The 13,558-nt window shown below is 34.2% G+C and overlaps 1 long non-coding RNA gene across 3 annotated transcripts; it reads right to left on the reverse strand.

Annotated features, from left to right (window-relative positions):
• Nucleotides 1-3,908: 3,908 nt before the first annotated feature.
• LOC147391467 (uncharacterized) lies at nucleotides 3,909-10,548 on the reverse strand. 3 transcript variants are annotated; one of them, XR_015182737.1, is made up of 3 exons: nucleotides 10,376-10,545; nucleotides 8,730-8,850; nucleotides 3,909-4,043 (listed from the first exon to the last, which is right to left on the reverse strand). It is a non-coding gene; the product is annotated as an uncharacterized LOC147391467 (long non-coding RNA). The 3 variants fall into 3 exon arrangements; XR_015182739.1 differs by having other exon boundaries at nucleotides 3,948-4,060; nucleotides 10,376-10,548; XR_015182738.1 differs by lacking the exon at nucleotides 3,909-4,043 and adding an exon at nucleotides 8,148-8,267 and having other exon boundaries at nucleotides 10,376-10,546.
• Between the last annotated feature and the right edge of the window lie 3,010 nt (nucleotides 10,549-13,558).

Raw genomic sequence — 13,558 nt, forward strand, 5'->3', positions numbered from 1 at the left:
ACGGAGGCTGAAAAGCCTTCGTGCACTAGTAGAAAACGTTGACCCCCCCAACAAACCAAGGCTAAAAAGCCTATGCATGCCAGTAGTAAGACTCCTGTGGAGCATGTTTGGTTGTTCAGTCAGGCACGTCGGGTGGTTCAGCTTCAGCCCCACAACCTACAACATAAAAGCCTAATGCACTACTCCTACAAGTATACAACCTTTAGCATTTAGGCTTCCCAATTGAGAGCTTGCACTTTCAACCACAAGATCCACACCAAACTTATCAACTACGAACATGTGGTTTCAACCTAAAATTGTCTAAAGAATAAATTTGTTCCCATGGAAGTAATTATTATCTCAGTAATTAGTAGGTGAATGCGAATTCTGAACCCAGATCGTGTCGTAAACTTTAACTAACTTGGCAAGTTTGCATCTTCAAGTAATAATAAAAGTGGTAAACCTTTCAAAGTGCAAGTTGGCATCTTCAAGTAATGATATAAGTGGTAAACCTTTCATATTGCAAGTTGGCATCTTCAAGTAATAATATAAGTGGTAAACCTTTCAAAGTGTGTAATCACCCAACATTGTAGTACCAATACAAGCTGACCATAGCTATAAAGCTCTCAAGCAGGGGCGGAGCTAGGCTTTTGCTCATGTTGGGCAACCAAGAGTAGAAAAAAAATTGTGGGGACAATTAAGAGTTAAAAAATAGTTGTGGGAGCAACTAAGAGTGGAATTTTTTGTGTGGGGGCAGTAGTGGCAGATTTCTTTATCCGTCGTCAAAATCTGCCGCAATAGCACATTAATCCATAGAATTTGAATACTCTTCTGGGGGCAAGTGCCCCCACCGCCCCTTCCCCTCCCCTGCTTTCAAGTACAGTAGGAGCATTTTCTTTTTTCTCACTTAATTGCAAGTTGTTGTGATAGAGATGGATAAAGAAGATAATAATTAAACTTTACTGTAACTGACTTGGTTTGTCACTCCAATCCATCACTTTTAAGATTTGTTGAAAGGGAGCTCTCCTTTTGAAATTGAAGTGAATGATCAAAAAGAACAGATCAAATCTTATCCATGAAAAAAAAAAAATTAGGGGAAAACGACGAGAAAGATAGGGTTGTTAGCCAGCCAAAACTCACCAATGCATGCGATTTGTTGTAATGCGAATGCACCTTTTGATGTCGGCATTACTATGTCCAACTGCCAATATTCGTCATCATTAAAATCTTATCCTAAAAATTCATTGTCCACAAAACAAATCATGTTCTTCCATTCAATCAGTGTAAAGCCGTGTCTTCTGTTAATTCAAATGTGTTTATATCCACTCTCACTACTTCAATCCACATCGGTTTCATATTCCCTCTCGACATTTCAATGTGCACATGCCACCCTTAGGTCTTCTAATATTAACCGAGAATGCTTTGTTAGGTCTTAAACGACAAGGTTTTCGATATAAAACATTGCATCAACTGAACATGAAATTTGGATGAGGGCATTCCACCAATACCTAGTAATGAAATAAATCGTTTTAAGGCTTCCTATGAAGGTGAAGATGATGATGAAATTGCTAGTATATGATTTTAACATATGAGGGAACCCATTGTGACAAAGTTGGGTTTTCGGGAATAATTCAGCAAGGAAAAAATTCAGAAAACAAGGAAAAAAGTCAGGGAAGTTAGAAAAATAAATAAATATATTATTAATTATGAAAAAAAATGTATATTTCATATATTAAACATAATAATTGAACCCAATTCTTTGGAAAATGGCTTTCTTGTTATTGTTGTATAACATAAAATATTATATTAGAAAATTTACAAACTCAAAATATTATTGAACATCAATAATTAATGAAGTTAGTGTTTTTTTTTTAAATCACAACTTTGCGAATTAATAAGAATTAAATCACCAATTGCCTTGGTCACAAATTAAGTTGTAACATTTATATAGAACATAAATTGCTACATCAGAAACCACAAAAAACAGCAAAACATTTGTTAGCTGGAGTGGATGATGGAAAAAAGAAGAAGAAAAGAAACAACATAATCATCGATTCCTCACTTCTAAGTGAAGTTAGTTGGGGATCGGACTCTCGTTTTTTATCATGATGCCTACGACATAAGAATTGTGACATGGGTTGTTCAGAAAAGGTGACAAATGAGATGGGAATCCAATATAATTTGAGCCCACAAGACTAAAGTCCTTCAAATCATATTATTTCCAAAGGTGGAACTGGAAGACAAGAGACGGTGGAAATCCAACTCAAAGTAAGATAGACATACAACCATGACATATGCGAATGAGAGCTCAACTAGTTTGGTGTGCTCAGTTGCCCCCAAAAGGGGAACATTTGAACGAGAAAGTACGAACGAACAGAATCTTCCATTTACCTGTAAACAGGAACGAAAAGACTAAATTGAATCAAGTCAGATTGATGTATTTGTGTCATTTTAGTTATTTTAATGCCCTAAGTGGTGAATTTGTTTCCAATGATCAAGTCATAACTCATTAGCCCCACATTTTTTTTTTGCTTTTTCTGGACCATTCCCCTTATCCCATTCGATTAACATATCCTTTTATTTGCACAACATCTTGAAGATTATTGTCACCCGTCCACAGAGTCTGAGGAAAAATAATCTCTAAATAGAAGAAATTTGGTTGTTGAGGATGCCGGGCGTAGCTCCCCATGTGTGATTTTGATGATCAATATATGAGAAATCTGACTTGAGACGTCCAACGAGAATCAATCATGTAGAACTCCACATCACCCATGGTACTTTACTACACTATGAAGGTGTGATAATGTCAAATAACTGATTAGCCTCCTAGTTTTCTAGATCTTGTGGTCATGGGATACAGCCCATATAGGCCCATACATTAACTATGGTGCTTTGTGCATGACTCACGACAGAGGCTGCAGTTTTGTTCCCAACCAACCAACACTGGCCCCAAACTCCAACAAGAAAGAGAAGTATTTCAAATATGATCAACCATTTAGAACTGATTAGGGATGACATCTGATATTCCCCCACACCTCAAAACCTGACATACCTAACATTTGAGGCTCACCACCACCACCACCATCATCACCATCAAAGTGTCATCTCAAATATCAGGTCTCGGCTAAATCCATGTTTTCTGTTCATTCAAAGGTTGATAGTTGAAAACGGTACTCCCCGCTGGTTGGATATCTTCCTAAATAAATAACTATAAACCATACATCATAATGAGCCTACCCACCATTTTCCAATGCATGGATGCCAATTCCCAAGACATTCACATAAAAGATGAGACATAAATACTAATAAGGCATTAGGCATGAAGATTTCAACCTCAAATCCTGACAGGTCTTAATATTACAGACAGAAACCTAATCTACAATTTACCACTTTCAACTAAATTATTTGTAATACAAATAAATTCTCACTGTAAAAAGAAAAAAATAAAATATAAAAAACTGATTTATCTTATATAAGCAGTGCCAACAATACACATCTAACCTATAAATATAAGGTAAATGAAGCAAGATGAGCAGATCATAAACAAAAATAGTGATCTATTGTTGTGGATAAGATTTTTAAGAAGACCATACAGAAATACATGTGAAGGAGCCTTACATTGTTTATTATATATATATATATATATATATACACATCAGCAGCAGCAGCATGAAGACCATTGCCCAAACATGGAATGTAAATCCATCATTAGTAGGTTTCAAACTCTACCAAACATGACAATCTATTACAGAATATTTCCATGACTCAGAAGATGATGTCCAACTAACTGTTGAGGTTCACCACTGAAGCTGGTAAAGTTTTAGTATCTGGGGACTCTTTGTAGGAAATTGAGATCAGCTTAGATCTATATTTATCGGATCCGTCACCATATTTTCCCTCGACAAGATTCACATTGTTCACGTTTTCAGATGAGACTTCTGAGGCAAGAATCTTATCATTATCTGGAATGGACTGAGAAATAGCAATAAGCGACTCTCGAGCCAGCTCTTGAGACAGGTCCTCTACAGGTGCTTTGATATCCATAAAATGATGATATTTTCCTCCTGAAGAATTCCAAATCCTATTATTTCAGTGGGAATAGACAAAGACAATGATAAGAAACAGAGAGATCAAATTTCCTAAGACTGCTTGCCATATGAGGCCACACATTTAATGTAATTACATGTGTTTCAAGACATGTAACTTAGATAGCAACTTAGATATCCGAATTCATAATGAAAAAAAACTTTGCAGATGTGCATCGGTAGAGTCTCGGGTGCCATGAACAAGAAGACCACTATTTATTTCACAACGAAGGTCCCATGTCACTTGATACAAATAATCCAAAAATGTTCAACTTGGATGTGTCTCTGTGAGCTTCACATCATATTATGATATTGAAATAAGCATTCAAGTTCTGCGAGGGAGAGGCCTACAAAGGTTTAAATAAGTTGTGGCTCTGCTTAATGCATTGGCTTGTATAAGTATAACAAATGCATTTATGCGTTCATGTACGTGTAATGATATTTTTATAATTTGGTGAAGTTGAACTTCTGAACTACAATACGAAGGATCATGAACCAAGAAACCAACTACTTAGTGAGCTTCATAGACTGGTTTTTCATGCTCTAACTGAGTTAGGTATCAGAATTGGTCTAAACCGAAGATGGAACATCTTACATGTGCAAAGATGGACTAAGGTAAGGGTACAAGGGGCCACAAGTCTAGGCCAGGCACAGCCCAATTCACTATTCTCCATGCTGTCTAGACAAGAAATTAAAACTGATGGAATCAAAGGCACCAGGAGAAACCTAGGTAGTAGAAGGGCTGTCAATGGACCAGATAAGGTCCGAAATCTGGCCCCTTCTGATCTGATAACTTAGGGTTTAATCAAGTATTTGGATTCCAATAGCATGTGAGAAATACATAGATTATAATACATCAAAATCGGATTTGATCCGATCTGGATCCAATTCAATTATCCTTGGACCCTATGTGTACCAAATATTGAGATCCAATAAGAATTCAATTCCATATGGAGTTGATCCAGTTGGCATTGAATTGGTTTTGGGTCCAATCTGATTCTTATTGAGACTGGTTCCAGATCGACTCAGATATGATCTAAACCCAATCCATTGACAGCCCTATGTGGTAGGGGTCTGTCCAGAGAGGTGAGAAGGTGACATCTAGGTGAAACCTAAGCAAAATCATAGGAAACAGTTTATTTATATATTTCATAAAAAATTAAGAAATAAACATAACAATGGGTTCATCAACATGAATTCCATTTAACGATTCAATCTATCATAAAAATTAAACAAATAAACATAATAGTGGGCTCATAAAAACATGAATTCCATTTCACCATTCAATCTATCTTGAACTATATCTCAAGTCATGGCACACGTATTCATGTCTTCTCTTTTTACACTTCCATTCACATCAGTTCTGGCCTTCCTACTACCAGAGTGACAAAGTCGAGGTTCGAGAATAATATGGCCAGGGAAAACATTAGAAAAATAGGCAAAAGTTGGGAAAACATTAGAAAAATAAAAATATATTATTCATTATGAAAAAAAAACATATATTTCATATATCAAATAATAATCATAATAAAATCAATGATTATTTTTTTTTCAAAAAATTCACAGAAATTCGTGAATTATTCACAATTTCTTTGAAAAATACCAATTTTTGTCACTTAGCCTACCACTACGATCATCATAATATGAAACAAGAAGACAACTTAATAAGCCTGTCATAATGAGGAAATTAATGTGCTTTGAAGTCCAATTAGAGTTCAGGAAATAGACAAAATTGAAAATTCCAACTTAATGGAGTATTTACAGGACGAAGATTATAGGAAATAAGGTAGATACAAAGACCAAATCAGGAATTGAGTTATCTCTAAGACAACATGTAATGGTCATTGATCTCCCCTTATTTGTACACCATCTACTGAATTAGATCTAATGTAGCATTGTGGGTTTTTGATATCTAAGTGTTGTTCTTCACATTGTTTCTCCTGGCCAACATAAAATGTCAATGTAAGCTTAAAACTTAGAAATCAACATTGTTTTTTTTTTTTTTTTGATCGGTAAAGATGAGTTTATTGATAATCAAAAAAGAAAAAAAGGGGGTCGAGGGAACCCACCCAGCACAAAGAGAAAACAACAAAACAGAAAAAGCAAAAACACAGACAAGCTACAGAAAACTATCACGACAACAAACAAACCCTATCCCATCTCGCAATAAAATTGTCAAAGAAAATTCCTTTAAATTCGATGTGAAGTTTGCTCCAAGTGAAAAGAAGCTCCAAGACCGATAAAACCAAACGATCGAATGAGGATACTTTTCCTTCAAAGATGCACCCGTTACAATTTAACTGGATTCCCCAACAAATCGCAAAAGGAGTTAAGAACCACAGAAATCAACACTGTTCACTTGATACGAGTCAACAATCTCTCTCAAGGATGCATTGCTAGATCAATAGATGGATCATTCTTTGTTTTCTCCAATAGAAAAAAAAAACATCAGATTGGCTAGATTCTGGAACACATCTCCAACACCAAAACAGATTGTTGGATATTGAAAACAGTGTTTTTGGAGGTGTATGAGGCTTTAGCCTTGAGGCTCATTAAAAACGCCCTAGGGCATAAGGTTGAAACCTTAAAGCAGTTAAGGCTTACACCTCAAACCATGAGGCACCTAAAAGGCATACGCCTCACATTATTTAATTTTTTTTTTTTAAAGAATGTATTTCTTCCTATTCTTCTTATTATTTTCTTGTTATTTTACTTCTTTTTTATTATCTGAGCAAGACATTGTAAATTCCTCTTTTTTTTTTTACTTCTATTTCTTTGTTACTTCTAGTACACAATATAATTTGAACATTTAGAAATGAATTCGAATACAAAATAGTAATATATATAAAGAAAATAATTGAGTTAAGGTGTTTCATAAATAATTTTTGTAGTATTTAGTATTATACAGATGAAGTTTGTGACCAAAATAGTATTTAATTATATTTTTGTAATGAATATAAAATAATTAGTTATTATAAAGACTTCAAACTATTCTAATACAAATATTTCTATTTAGCTAAAATATAAAATAATAATATTTTATATTATTATGGATTAAAAACTGAAATTTGATTGAGTGGATTTGAAATATATAAATATGCAATGACTATCCTAAGCTTGAGATTTTATATCATATTATTTATTTAAAAACATCATGCATGTGAGGCTTACGCTTTACACCTCGAGGCATTGGCCAACTGAGCGCCTTGCCTCACTCCTTAGCATATGAGAACATTGCTAGAAAATGCCTAACCTATAATCAGGGAAACGAACAGATATTTTTTGGAACTTTGCCCATTATTTTTATCTTAAAATAAAGAGATGAGATCTTGTAAGGCATCCAATGGCCTTAATTTTAGTTGTAAGCCCTTTAAATGATACAATGACATTTGAGTCCTTGATGAGAGAATAGTTGGTGAAGATGATCATGGATTGTCTTCGATTTTCATCAATAATGGTTCGGCTGACTTACCACATATGAGGAACCGACTGAGGAAGAGAACATTGAGGGGTTTGACTATGACACAAGTCCAATCTTTGCTAACAAGACCGTTAGTAGAATTGACAATGAGTCTATCTTTCATATTAAAGCTACCCACAAAGCATCATCGTTCGACCTCACGATACTGTGCCTTTTCAGGAGGCAATTTGGTTGCATGGAAGAGTAAAAAGCAACCAGTGGTATCTCGCCAAGAGAAAGCTCGTGGCTGTCAACATCACAAACATAAGGAACTGGGTATCACTAGGATACGAATCTCCATCCAGTTTCTCTTGATCCTGACCTGCTGTATCTGGTACTCCTACTAGTTCGGAACTGGGTCAAGGGATGCTGGGCGAGGTGCTGATGAGGAATTGATCTAGGAAGGAGTTTGAGAAGTCTACACTGACCACCTTGTGCAGATTACTGATTATTCCATCACCTTATCATCAATATAATTCCTTAATCCCAACTTTCATTCCTTAATTTTCGAACCAAAATTAGAGCAATTGCATTGTGATAGGGCCCAAATTAACTAAAAGCCCAAAACAACATCAATATTATAGTTACCTTTAAGTGCTTCTGAACCAACACTGTGGTAGTGGATCATGATGGCAAAAATGGTGAAAGGTGGATCGCCAACGTCCAATGACACTCTAGCAGCAATTATGGGACTGGAAATCTCTTCTTTTCTGTGTTTTTTCTCACAAAATTCCTTCTTTTTTCTTCAAGATAGGGGAATAAGAGGGTTAGGGCTTAAGAGAAATGAATACATGTTATAAATGATAGGGGAATAAGGGTTATAGATTGCAAAACCATTCAAACATTTTCTTATCCCAAGAAGAAAATAATTCACACTTGAAGGGGGAGAAGAACGAACTAAACAAGTATGAATCCGTCATTTTCCACGGAAAATGGTTTTCAAAATTACTTCTCCGAGAAGACAAACATACGCTAAGTGATTCATAGGTATTGCATCTACAATAGGAAAATAAAGAATGAAGTGATACCAAGTAGGAGCACCAAAGATGACCTTTTGGGATCAAGAGAGATGGTCCCAAATGAAAATACAAACAATGACCCTTACAAGAGCCAGATGGGGTGGTCCCTAACTGGAACTCTAGAGGACTTGATCTTATCATTCATATTGAGACTATCTAAAATGTTTTTGTGTATGATGAAGTTACCTGTGAAGGAAAGTTGAAAGATTGGTGAATTATGATCGTAGGTCCCACGTTGAATCAGCCGCCAAATACTTGTTGAAAGAGAAATAATATCTTTGACTCCCTCCTCATCACCACTATTCTACTATTGGATGATAAAAGCATGAACAAAAGACTAAAGAATTGATGCAAGCTTGACGATGATAAAAAAGCCTTATCCCAAAGATTTCAGGTTTCGCTAAACAAATCCTATTCCCCCATTCCACTCTATCCAGTTTCGACACAAGATCAAGCTACCCAAATGAAAAAAAAACAAAACAAAAAAAAAAAAAAAAAAAAAACAAGTAGAATCCAAGAGAATGAATAAATAAAGAGAAGAGATGGAGCAATTCAAGGGAAATAAATATGCTATAAAATAAAGCATTATCCAAGATTAATGGGAGGGAAAAATTAAACAAATACCCTTTGGATTTTATTCATGAGTTTACACTTTATGTAAAGAGTCTTGAACATGGTTTTAGATAGGGGTGCAACTTGGTTCAGTTTGAGGTTAAATTGGGACCAAACTGACATAGGTCAGTTCCACTAAATAAGAACTAGAACCGAACCAAATTCCATTGAAACCAAACCAAACCAAACCGACTTAAAGTCGGTTTGGTTTGGTTCGGTTCGGTTCTATGGGTTGCCAATATTCTATAAATTGTAAGTAATATTTTTTAATGAAAAAAACAAACATATAATAAATATAAAATTTCATACAATAAATCACTAATCTATCCATAAAAAGTCATTAGTTTATCCATAAAAGATCACTAATCTATGCCCTAACTCCTAAAATAATTCACAATAATTATTATATACATATATATATATATATATATATATATATATATATATATATATATTTATTGCATAGGGGTCCGTTCTCAGTTTAGTTCGGTTCTATACAAGCCTGATCCAAGAACCAAACCAAATTGACCGGTTCTCCATTGTCGTAACCCAGAACCAAACCGCAACTCGTTCCAAACCGAACCAAACCACCCTAAGCTATTGGTTTGGTTTGGTTCTCAGTTTGAACCGAACCAAGTTGCTTCCCTAGTTTAGATCTGGTCCGAGAGCGAGATGACTCGTCTGAGATTTTGAAAATATCAGCTGAGTCAACCAGGTTTTTGAATTTTTTTTATTAATTATCAAAATACCTACTATTTTTCTGATAATTTAAACTTTATTATCTAAATAAAAATATGATCTTGCGACTAAACATCACTTAATCCACCTTATTTTATCTAAAAGAACATTTACAATTTATAATTATTGGAAAATTAATAATCATACAGAATTCTAAAAAAACTTCTAATTCTGTTTTTTAATCAATAACTTTTGATTCTAATATTTCAAAACAATTAAAAGCCCTACGTTTTCTCTCAAGTTTACGGAGAGAAAATCCGTTTCTAGTAAACCCTAACAATCCAAAAACTGATCGGTCGATCTGCAACTTATCACTACTTTTATACAAAAATTCCAATACAAAGAGAGAGACAGAGAAGGTTAGATCATCAATCGCAGAATCCCTAACTTAGAAAAAGATTTTAACAAACAGATATATAAATGATGATAAGAACTCAATTGAAATTCAAAGAGAATAGTTAGAATTCGAGATGCGCTCGTACCTTCGGAAAGGGCTTTTTGCAAGAGTTCTGTTTGATGTTAGTTTGACTTCAAACTTCTGAATCCCTCTTCATCTTCTTCATTTCAAGTCTCCAATTTAAGGTCGCACCAATAAGATTCTGACATTTGTAAAGGAAGGACAGGTTACTTAGAGAATCTTTCCTCATTTGGAAAAAGGAAGGAAGACAAATAGAAAAGGTAACTTACTCCAAAGGTTACCAGTCTGTGGATTCTTTTTAGTGTCCAGCACTGTTGTATTCTATAATTTTCTTTTGTCTTTTTAAATTCTTTAATTAGAATCCTATAGAATTTTCCGTAAGGTTAGGTATAGACGTATAGTGCACAATTTTTTATTCGCTAATGACTTGAAAATTTTCACTCGATTGTACTCGGATGACGTGGTAAGGGTAAGAACCGTTGATCTTTTACTTGTGTATCTTGAAAAAAAAGATCTATGATTCTGTGATCTTGCCACGTCAGCCGAGTATCATCCCTGGTTTTTTAGTACTGATTTTGTAAGGGGGAATTATAAAAATAAAAAAATAAAAAAAAAATTCAAATTTAATAATTATTTATAAAAAATGGTACCAATTAAGAAAAACAATTACCGTTTTTTAATTTAATAATAAAATATAGGGTGATTTAGACATACCCCTTATGTTTTGGTGAATATTAGAAATATGACCGATGATTTAAAATTGATGACACACATCCCTTGACTTCAATCTTTTAAATAGATTAAGGGGAAAAGACTCAAATGCCCCCATTTTTAATCTCTAGAAAAAAAAATCTAGATTTTTCTTCTCCTAATTAGTCATCTTCAATCTCTTTTGGATAAATTTTTTAACCCTTGTCATTTATTTTGAGAAAATATAAAATGATAAAATTTTGGATAGAAAAATCAATGATGTTTTACAAAAGGAGGCAAGATAGAAAATGATGGATGGAAAAAAGGTTGAATGGATTAAAGTTAACTTGGAGGTTGAAGAGCTTGAAGATGATTGATTTTAAAGAAGAAAAATATGGATATTTTGCTAGTGATTAAAGATGAGGGCATTTGAGTCTTTTTCCCTTGATCAATTTAGAAGACTAAGGTTAAGGGATGCAAGTCTTTAGTTTCAAAACATAAGGAGATATCTCTAATAGAAAGGAAAATATAAGAGGGCATCTCTAAAATAAAAGAAAACATAGGGGGTTATGTCTAAATCACCCTAAAATATATTTAAAAAAAATGACACTTAAAATGCTGATTTTTTATATATTTTTTAAATAAAAAATAAGTGTTTTCTATAATGAGTTGATGAGTGCATTCTATTAAACAATTTCTGTACTAAACTGATGAATCAAATATATTTAAAAATAAGGAATAGTTGGGGAGGTAAAAACTAGTAGAGATCTAGTATGGTGTGCCTTACCCAACCAAGATAAGGTGGCATCCCATTCTATGCCACATGTATTAGGTTTGGGACCCGCTATGTGGTCCACCCCTCAATGAATCTACATACCTAAAAACATAGTGTTTGATAATTTGTATCCACTAAATTTAAGCTCTTGAAAAGAGTTTAAATTTAATGATTATAAATCATTTTTAAGATAATGCTATGATCAATTGATTCACATCATCAATCAAGTTGATCTTTTGTGTGTAAATTCACCAAAGACTGGATCAAGCGGATCACATATTCTTACGGTCAGTGGGTCACAAAAAAAAAAAAAAAAAAAAAAATATATATATATATATATATATATATATATATATATATATATATATATAGGGTCACGTTCCTAAGACTCATATTGAGACTCACATTGCGACACACCGTTTTGTCTTATATGGGCAAAAATGTTTGGAATGAGCTGATTTTTTGTGAGGATGATCTCTGTGATGAGGGGATCATCCTGGCAAAAAATCATCCCATTCCAAAACTTCTAACCCCATCAAAATTGATTTACAAAAATTGGACGGTCTATAATTTTTCAACAAAAATTGGATGGTCTAGAAGTTTCATAATGAGCTGATTTTTGGCAAGGATGATCTCCTCACCATAGAGATCATCCTCACAAAAAATCAGCCCATTCCAAATATTTTTGCCCATATAAGACAAAACGGTGTGTCGCAATGTGAGTCCCAATATGAGTCTTAGGAACGCTGTTCATATATATATATATATATATATATATATATATATATATGGGTCCTGTTCGGCACCCTAAGTTTTACCACACACTTTAACAAACGCGTTTTGTCCTACATAGGTTAGAAGTTTCGGAATGGGCTGATTTTTGGTGAGGATGATCTCTATGGTGAGGAGATCATCCTTATCAAAAATCAGCTCATTTCAAAACTTCTAACCCCATCAAAAATGATTTACAAAAAATGGATGGTCCATGATTTTTCAACTTGTAAACATGGGGCTAAACATTTCGGAATGGGCTGATTTTTGGGGAGGATGATCTTCTAATCATAGAGATCATCCTCACAAAAAATCAGCCCATTCCAAAACTTCTAACCCATGTAGGATAAAAAACGTTTGTTAAAGTGTGTGGTAAAACTTAGGGTGCTGAACATTTCCCTATATATATATGGGTCGGGTTCCTGCAACACACATTGCGACACACATATAGACAATGTGTTTGTCTTATATGGGCAAAAATGTTTGGAATGGGCTGATTTTTTGTGAGGATGATCTCTGTGATGAGGGGATCATCCTGGCAAAAAATCATCTCATTCCAAAACTTGTAACCCCATCAAAATTGATTTACAAAAATTGGACGATCTATAATTTTTCAACAAAAATTGGACGGTCTAGAAGTTTCATAATGAACTGATTTTTTTCCAGGATGATCTCCTCACCACAGAGATCATCCTCACAAAAAATCAGTCCATTCCAAACATTTTTGCCCATATAAGACAAAACACATTGTCTATATGTGTGTTGAAATGGTTGTCGTTTGAACCTGACCCTATATATATATATATATATATATATATATACACACACACACGTGGCATACAATGGGATGTCACCTGACCTGACCTTGGTTGGATCCCTCCTCTTTTTTTCTCTCCTTAACCATTCACTTGTTATTTAATACACGTGGCATCATGTCATTGATTTTTCAACTTAGCACAGAAATCCCTAAACAACAAATGAGCACTCTGAGTTGATGGACCAAAAATTGAT

The sequence above is a fragment of the Akebia trifoliata genome, chromosome 11 (genome assembly GCF_017979445.1).
Source record: "Akebia trifoliata isolate Shusen 1 chromosome 11, ASM1797944v1, whole genome shotgun sequence".
Taxonomy (NCBI): domain Eukaryota; kingdom Viridiplantae; phylum Streptophyta; class Magnoliopsida; order Ranunculales; family Lardizabalaceae; genus Akebia; species Akebia trifoliata.